This window comes from Mustela nivalis (assembly GCF_964662115.1).
Source record: "Mustela nivalis genome assembly, chromosome: 20".
In the NCBI taxonomy this organism is placed as follows: Eukaryota; Metazoa; Chordata; class Mammalia; order Carnivora; family Mustelidae; genus Mustela; species Mustela nivalis.
Window position 1 is genome coordinate 32578644 of NC_139039.1, and position 8340 is coordinate 32586983.

At 38.2% G+C, this 8340-nt stretch overlaps 1 long non-coding RNA gene across 1 annotated transcript in view; it reads left to right on the forward strand.

Moving 5' to 3' along the window:
- LOC309855474 overlaps nt 1–7684 on the forward strand; it is a 38859-nt gene extending 31175 nt beyond the window's left edge. Inside the window, exon 3 of the long non-coding RNA XR_014306823.1 lies at nt 7618–7684. This is a non-coding gene — a long non-coding RNA (uncharacterized lncRNA). The remainder of the gene's footprint in view (nt 1–7617) is intronic.
- The last annotated feature ends 656 nt before the right edge of the window (nt 7685–8340 follow it).

The following is an 8340-nucleotide window of genomic DNA, read 5'->3' on the forward strand; positions in this document are numbered from 1 at the left end:
TGGCAGAAACATATCTTCTTTAAGGTCTAAGGTCTATACACTTGCCGTGTTCAAAGTATAGGGGAGAGGAAGTGTGATATAATGAAGACGGCATATGTTGATATTCCCACAGCTGTTCAGCCTCTTCGCTCCTTCCTGGCCTCTGAACGACAACTGGACAAGCCGAAAACAATGCCAAGGTTTTCCCAGCTTAGATACACTGGTGGAAGGTCCCCACCACACAAGTTCCTGCTCAGGTGTGGGAACACTCACCCAGCTTCCACTCCCTAAACGCAGTGGAAGCACTCATCCACTCTCTTTTTGTGTGTCTCCCAGGTCATTTTTGGACCGTTTTAGAAGACCTAGTGCAATGCCACAGAAGAGTGATAGTCAGGCATCTTTACGTTGGTCCTAACTCCAAGGGAAGAAGATTGATGGTCACTATTAAAAGTGATTGCTTTTTTTTTTTTTCTTTTTGGAAGATTTTCTTTCTCAGAATATCAGTTAGATTTGTCTGTGTATCGAACCACATCACAAGCCACTAATGTAAAACATTTATTTATTTAGAAGATGATTCTGTGGGAGGAAATTTGGGTTGGGATAGGCTGGCCAGTTCTTTGCTGGTCACTATAGTTCTTTCTGAGGAACTAAACTCCATCTCAGCGTGAAGAGACCTCCTTATTCCCAATACTGCATTTTGCCTTCAAATGTATCTTATATTAATGTAGGCACATCAGTTGGATCTTTATGTATATGGGTATCTTTTTTCTACCCTTTTACTTTACAATTTCTGCATGTTTCAGATGCATCTCTTATAAGCTGTAAGATACAGCTCTTACAGTTTCAGATGTACCTCTTATAAGCAGGTACAAATTGTTCACACACTTATTCATTTAGGCCGTCAGGCATTTTCTTTTCTAAAAAATATTTTTCAGCTTTATTGAGAAATAACTGATAAAAATCGTATATGTTTAAGGTATACAATGTGATGGTTTGATATACATATACATTGTAAATGATTACTACACTCAGGCTAATTAACATATATTACGTCACAAGGTACCTTTTTTTTTTTTTCTGTGGGAGACACTTAAAAACTACTCTGTTAGCAAATTTAAAGTATGCAGTGCAGGATTTTTAACTATAGGCACCAGGATGTATATTAGATTCCCCAGAACTTACTCATCTTGTCTGAAAGTTTGTACTAACAAACTTCTGTTCATTTCTAATAGCTCCCAACTTCCGAAGGTCACCTCCATTCTCCCCTCAGATTTTCTGAATTCTAATTTTTATGGCTGAATAATGTCCCATTATATAACTAGATAGGCATTTTTCTATAATGAAATTTTACTCAGTCAACCATGTACTTTCCCATAGTTCATTGCCCATTTATTTAATTAGGCTTCGATAATATGATGCCATTTTGTTACTCTTATTTGTCTCCAATATTTTATTTCCCTTCCTGTTTATTGGTTTAAATTCATCCACCATTCCATTTTTTTCCTGTTGCTACACTGGTGTTATGGTGTTTTATTCTATTTATGTTAACCTAGACATTTTAATTTTATGCTCTTTTCATTCATTTAGTTCTATATGTACATCCAAACATCACAATATGTAGTTTTCTATTTATTTTTTAAGATTTTTTCTTTAGGTAATCTCTACACTCAACATGGGGCTTGAACTTATATCTCTAAGATCAAGTGTCATATGCTCTACCAACTGAGTCAATCAAACACAATCATACCTGCCCTTATCACACATTTATTTTGCTTTTATAGTTAGACATAGTCAGCCTTCTAGCTGTATCTTCCCTGTCTCATCCTCTCGTCTGCAGTTTTTCTTCTTTTGTTTTTCTGTACTTCATTCGTTAGGGTTGTCTTATGTATTTTCTCAGTTCACTAATGTTCTCTTCAGGTAAATCTCACTTCCTGTTATGTTTGGCAACCGAGTCCTTAATTTTAGTGAATTCTTTTAGTCATTTCTTTTTCAAAACTGGAGTATCGGGTTTTGTGGGTTTTTTAATTTTTATTTTTTTTATTTTTTACTCTTTGAGCTCTTTGCTGAAATGCTTACACTTGTCTGTTATCTCCTCAGCAAGCGTAGTTATTTTACAAACTGTATCTGTCAATTCTTTTTTCTTAAGATTTTATTTATTTTTTGACAGAGAGAGACATGATGAGAGAGAGAACACAAGCAGTGGGAGTGGGAAAGGGAGAAGCAGGCTTCTTGCGGGGTGGAGAGCGTGATGACAGGCTTGATCCCAGGACGCTGGGATCATGACCTGAGCCGAAGGCAGATGCTTAATGACTGAGTCACCCAGGCACCCCTGTATCTGTTAATTCTATCTGGAGTACCAGCGGACCTATTTGATTCATCTAGGAGCTATTTTAATTACACTATTCATAATTCTATTTGTTTTGAATAAAACTTGTTTCTTTTCAATTACCATGTTCATTATTACTATAATCAGGACTCTCCTACTGTCTTATTTAGGACATTTCTCTCTCTCTCTCTCTTTTTTCTAATAGGGAAAATTATTAGAACTGTGAATCTTACGGACTTAAGGCCACTTCCTCAATTATTTTATTATAAAAGTCTTTAGAGGTTCTCATCACAAGAAAAAAAAATAATTAAAAATGAATTCCCTTAAGGAACAAAACAAACAAGCAGAGGGAAAAAACGAGAGAGAGACAAACCAAGAAAGAGACTCTTAAATACAGAGAACAAACTAATGGTTACCAGAGGTGAGGGTGGGTGGGGGGATGGGTGAAAGAGAGAATGGGGATGAAGGAGGGAATTAAGGAGTGCCCACCTGTGAGGGTGAGCCCTGGGGTGGCGTGTGAAATCGTCGAATTACTATATTGTACACCTGACACTAATATAGCATTGTATGTTAACTATACTGGAAGCAAAATAAAATTTAAGAAGTGAATTCCCCGATCATAGGCAATGCTGAGTGAGATGTCATGATGATGAATAAGGTATTTAATAAATATATGGATGGTGTTGTTGGCAGAATTAATACAGGTAGAGAATGCAGTTACAAATTAAGAGTAAGTGTCTATTTTACTGTGGATAGATTACTGCTTCTGCCATGGTGGAAGGATTCCAATGTAATCAATCTTAATTTGCCACCATTTGGCTGATCTTTTCGTCAGGAGAATGATGCCATATCAAGGAGTCAACAGTGTTCTCTGTTGTTGACATATCGGATATGCAGTGGTAGTATTAGTCAGATCATCCCCAGTAAGACAAACACTGTGCAATCATTTTATCCCTGCCTCCCTGGCCTTTTAGTGAAAACCAGGCCAGCTGGGAAAGGAGGCGGACTAATTTCCATTGAATGGGTCATTTATGTCTATCTGATCACTGAGACCTCGTTCTGTGGAAGATGCACTTCGATGATCAATGTCGTGGCCATTAAAGTTTTTAGACTCAGTTCCTTTACTGGGCATTGGCCCTGGATCTCGTGATCATTCCTCCATTGTCACTCCTGCCAAATCTGTGACCATCAGCTAAGCCATTAGCCAACATATCAGTGTAGCTCCAAAATTTTAGTTTTCTTATTGGCAAAGTAGACACACAGATTGATTGAATCTCTCCATTGGGAGTATTTCCTTACTCATTTCCTCCAGGGACATCCTTTTGAGGGACTGTGGGAGCAATCAGGGTAGTTTTAGATTGAATCGGCATGCGATATAAAATGATAATAAATAAAGCCCCAAATATTTAATTTCTCATTTTACTGGTCATAGACAATTCCACATAAATCTATTGATTTGGGTTCAGGTAAATGTGGTCATAGGAGAATAGCAGATAAATACTATGGGAGCCTGAACCATTGTTTATGAGATTTTTATCCCTTTAGAAAGGATTGAGGCATGATATATTATACTACCTTCATACTTTGGTAGTGGAATACTTAACCTTATGCTTTCATAGAAAAGATTACATGTCTTTTCTGATAGGCAGTTCAGACCACAAGGTTGCTTCGTGACTCAAGTTCAAACGTTCTGCATCTACCAGTGCCCACCATTAAGCCAGCAGCTCTTGTACAGGAGAATCTTTATTGATAGAAAAGAGCACGGTTTCCCCAAACTACAGTGTTAATTTTATCGGAGCTTGCCAGAGGCTCCACATGATGTCCACATCTGTTACAGACCCTTGGAGCGTCACTGATCTCGTTTATAGAGCTCAAGTGGCTTACCACTTTTCAGTGACCTCAACTTTTCCTTGTTTTGGGCCACTGAAATTGTCAACCTTATGGTTTATTTAGTAAATAGGTCAAATTGATCCACTACACTATGTTACATAACTTCCACAACCCAGAGAATTGCTAAATAGATTAAGACAGTCATTACTTCTTGATTATCAATCAGATATCAATCACATATCTAATCAGTATGTGACCAATAGGACAAAATAGTGTCAAGACCAGACTGATATCGAGATGATCAAGGTTAGTCTATGACAGTGATGAAGAAGATATAACACTGATTTAAGACAGAGAACTTACACTTCCGTTCCTACCAAGTGAAAGAAAACGTCTTTCTTATTTCATATAAATAACAACACATTTTTCAGTTAGATAACTTTATCTCAGGTACCAGAGGTTGTGTTAATTTGCACCTGCAACGATAAGACATCAGTGTAATTGGAGTTCTCACCTGGTTACTTGACATTGACTGTCATTCTTAAGATATATTTGCCTTATGCAAAGGCTAATAGAAAAGCTAAAAAGAGGGGTAGTAGAAATCATACTGTTTTTTCAAGTCTTTTTGGTCTTAACGTTGCGATTTCCTGAGAAATGTGGCTCTCAACTCACTTGATTATTCTGATAGAGAGGAATTTCCACCAGTTATGTCTGACCCCTGATTTATATTGTGATTTTTCACATTTATTTTTTTAAAGATTTTATTTAATTATTTTGAGAGAGAGAGAGAGCATGAGAGAGCAAGTGAGCACAAGCAAGGGGGAGGAGCAGAGGCAGAGGGAGAAGCAGGCTCCCTGCTTGGAGCCCAGGGCAGGGTTAGATCTCAGGACCGGGGATCATGACCTGACGCAGGATCATGACCTGAGCCGAAGGTAGATATTAATTGACTGAGCCACCCAGGAGCCCCTATGATTTTTTTGTTTCCAGTATATCCTTTCCCTTTATATTTTTTTGTTGCCAACCCCATGTGAAATTTTCCATCTATCCAAGCACGCTCTGTGTCTTTCCCACTATGTTTAAAAATACTTAAATTTTTCTTTTCATTACCTTACTTTATATTATCTATCTTTCATCACTTTAATTATCTGTCACATTACAGTTACTTTACATTATCTATCTGAAATCTATATTTGAGTCATTTCTGGGTCTGGCTCTATTGACTACTTTATCTCTTGGCAACACTCCCAGCTTCACCCTGCCTAACTCTATTTTGTGGCCCATAATTTGTTATTAAATGCCAAATATCATGTGTTAAAAATAGTAGAAAATAAGTTAATTAACATTTATGCCTAGAAAATAGGATCCAGGTCACCAGACTGGCACGGTTGGCTAAGTGAAGGGCTCTTGGTTTCAGCTAATGATCTTACGATCTTTCATGATCTCAGGCTTATGGGATCAAGCCTCACATCTGGCTCCACGCTCAGCATGGAGTCTGCCTGTGACTCTGTCTCCTTCTCCCTCTGCCCCTCATGCTTGTACTCTCTCTCTTTCTAAAATAAATAAATTTAAAAATATATATATATGGATTCACTTTTGTCAGACTGATAGTATGATGAGTCAATCCAGCCAATAGACGGGTTGGGTTTAGGTTTTGTTGTTGGTATAAAACTCTGAGTGCCTCATGTGCTTTTTCAGTGTTTGGGTTATTATCTTCTTGTCCTTTGTAACTTAGGGTGCTATAGTTTTTCCCACTGTCCCCCTCAACCTTCAAATTTCAGCTGTCCCTGTATGTTGGCACCAATAGAGACAATTACTCATGTTTGTGTCTCTCCTCTGTTGGTAGATTGTTTTACTTTATTACTTAGCAGTAGGCTTATAGCAGAGGCAGGAGAGTTTCTTGTCCAAATTCCATTTAGGTAGGGCTTTTTTACCAAAATCCAGGGATGATTTTTTTCCACTGTTCATGACTCTCCCTCATCTGTCAAATTGCTGCCAAATTCTGCCTTGTATCTGTTATAGGTCTTAGGCAAGAGAGGGTCTCCTGCCCTTCCCTGGATTTTAGCAGAACTTGTCTTTGTACTGTTGTAGGATCTTGTGTCAGTAAGATTTTGTTTTGGTTTGGTTTTCTTTGCTTATATTGGCTTTTGCTTCTACATTTCCAGTAGTAGCAATGGATCTCTGACTGGTCCCTAGACATAGGAAGAAGAAATGTCTACCCACATACCAATGACAGATAGGTTTTGCTTTTAATACTGACCCAACTGTGTTCCTGGTGTTGAGAGAGTTTTGTGGTCCCAGTCTTTTAAGTCAACAAATGATGCAGAACCATGAGGAAGAAATTTCTGTGAGTGTGAAATCCTTCTTACTTGTAGGACCTCCAGGTGAAATTCTAAACTAATCCGCTCACCACACTCAGTCTTTATAATTTTAGCTGATTTCTTCTTACCCATTTCCACGGCAGCCACCTCTTCTCCTTCACCAAAGGTAGAAGTTTCTTTTTCTGCCTTTTCTTCTATAGAGTTGTCACTCTAGTTTTCAGTTGCCTTGGTTACATTATGATCTTCAGCTACCTGATGAATTAAAGGAAAGCTAACCTTGTGTAGATTATCTTTTCTTCTTTATCTTTAGATGTTAGGATGCCATAACTTTGCGGCTTTCTACTACCAGCAATACGTTTCATGCCGGAAAGGGGAGGCTAACAAAATCATTTGAAAATTTGAGAACTGAAAAAATATGGAAGCTTAGAAATTGTAGGGAAGTCACTCTCTATGGTCTTAACTGTGATTGTACTACAACAGTGCAATCTCACCAGGGCGTCCGGAATCCAGGCAGAATCCCAGCACATCAAGTAGCTGACACCTTTACACCTGCTTGCGGTTGGCACTTCAGACTAGTCTCTTCTACCTTCTTAAAGCCACAGATTCTTGGCAGTGTATGTCCACAGTCTTCCCAGCAAGAAAGACACACAAGTGAAGTTTTCAGATTGATGCCTTGCATACAGCAGGCCTCAGTCCATTGGTGTGAAATACACTGAGTATCAATAAATCACATCAGGCACATCTCAACCCATTAAACTGTCATTTCCATTATAAGCAAATGATTAAATATCTGAATGTATTTACTCAACTGATCTTTGAATAAATGTTACATGTTTTATAATCCTTAAATTATATTTAGAGTGTGCTGTAATGGCCTTGCAAATATCACAGGATATACCATTTTTATTTTATTTCAGAAGTATTAAATGAAAACACCAAAGGGAACTCAAGCTAATCAATTGTTAAAACTACACTTTGCTTGGCAGGAGTTGTTTAGTATATAGAATTCCGTAACTCATTAGCTGAGGATCCTAGGCATTTTTAATAAAATAATTATATAGATTACAAAATGCTCTATGTAAACAATTTTTTTTGCTAGATTCTATGTGTAAAATACTGTGTTTATAACAAGCTTTTTGTTTGTTTGTTTGTTTGTTTCTTCAGAGCCAATGCTATGAAGTCTAATGTACTCTCCGCATCTTTGTCCTCTAGTTCTTAAAACTGCAATACAGGGGCGCCTGGGTGGCTCAGTGGGTTAAGCCACTGCCTTCGGCTCAGGTCATGATCTCGGAGTCCTGGGATCAAGTCCCGCATGGGGCTCTCTGCTCAGCAGCGGGCCTGCTTCCCTTCCTCTCTCTCTGCCTGCCTCTCTGCCTGCTTGTGATCTCTGTCTGTCAAATAAATAAATAAAATCTTTAAAAAAAACTGCAATACAAAGTTAATTCATTACTATAGAATGCAACAGCATGGATGTTAAAAAACACTACACCGAGTAAAAGCAGCCAGACATAAGAGGATGTCCTATACGATTCTATTCACAGTAAACTCAAGAAAAGCCTTATATAGTCTATTGTGAGAGAAAACAGAGGAGCTCTGCCTAGGTCTAGGGCCAGAGGAGGATCCGCTGGAAAGTACAAGAAGGAATTTTTAAAGTGATGGAAATACTCTATATTCTGGCTGGGGTGGTGCTCTCGTGGGTGCGGACATGTATCAAGATTACTGAAATGCGGTCTTTCATACGGATGCCCTTTATATAGATTATATTTCAACAAAGTGTGTTAAAATAGACAAAAAAGGAAACGAAGAAAAAGAAAGGTCAGGTTCACCCGGGGTGGCAAAAGCAGTTTGGCGGAGGAGGGGACACAGAGATACTGGAAGGTCCAAGTC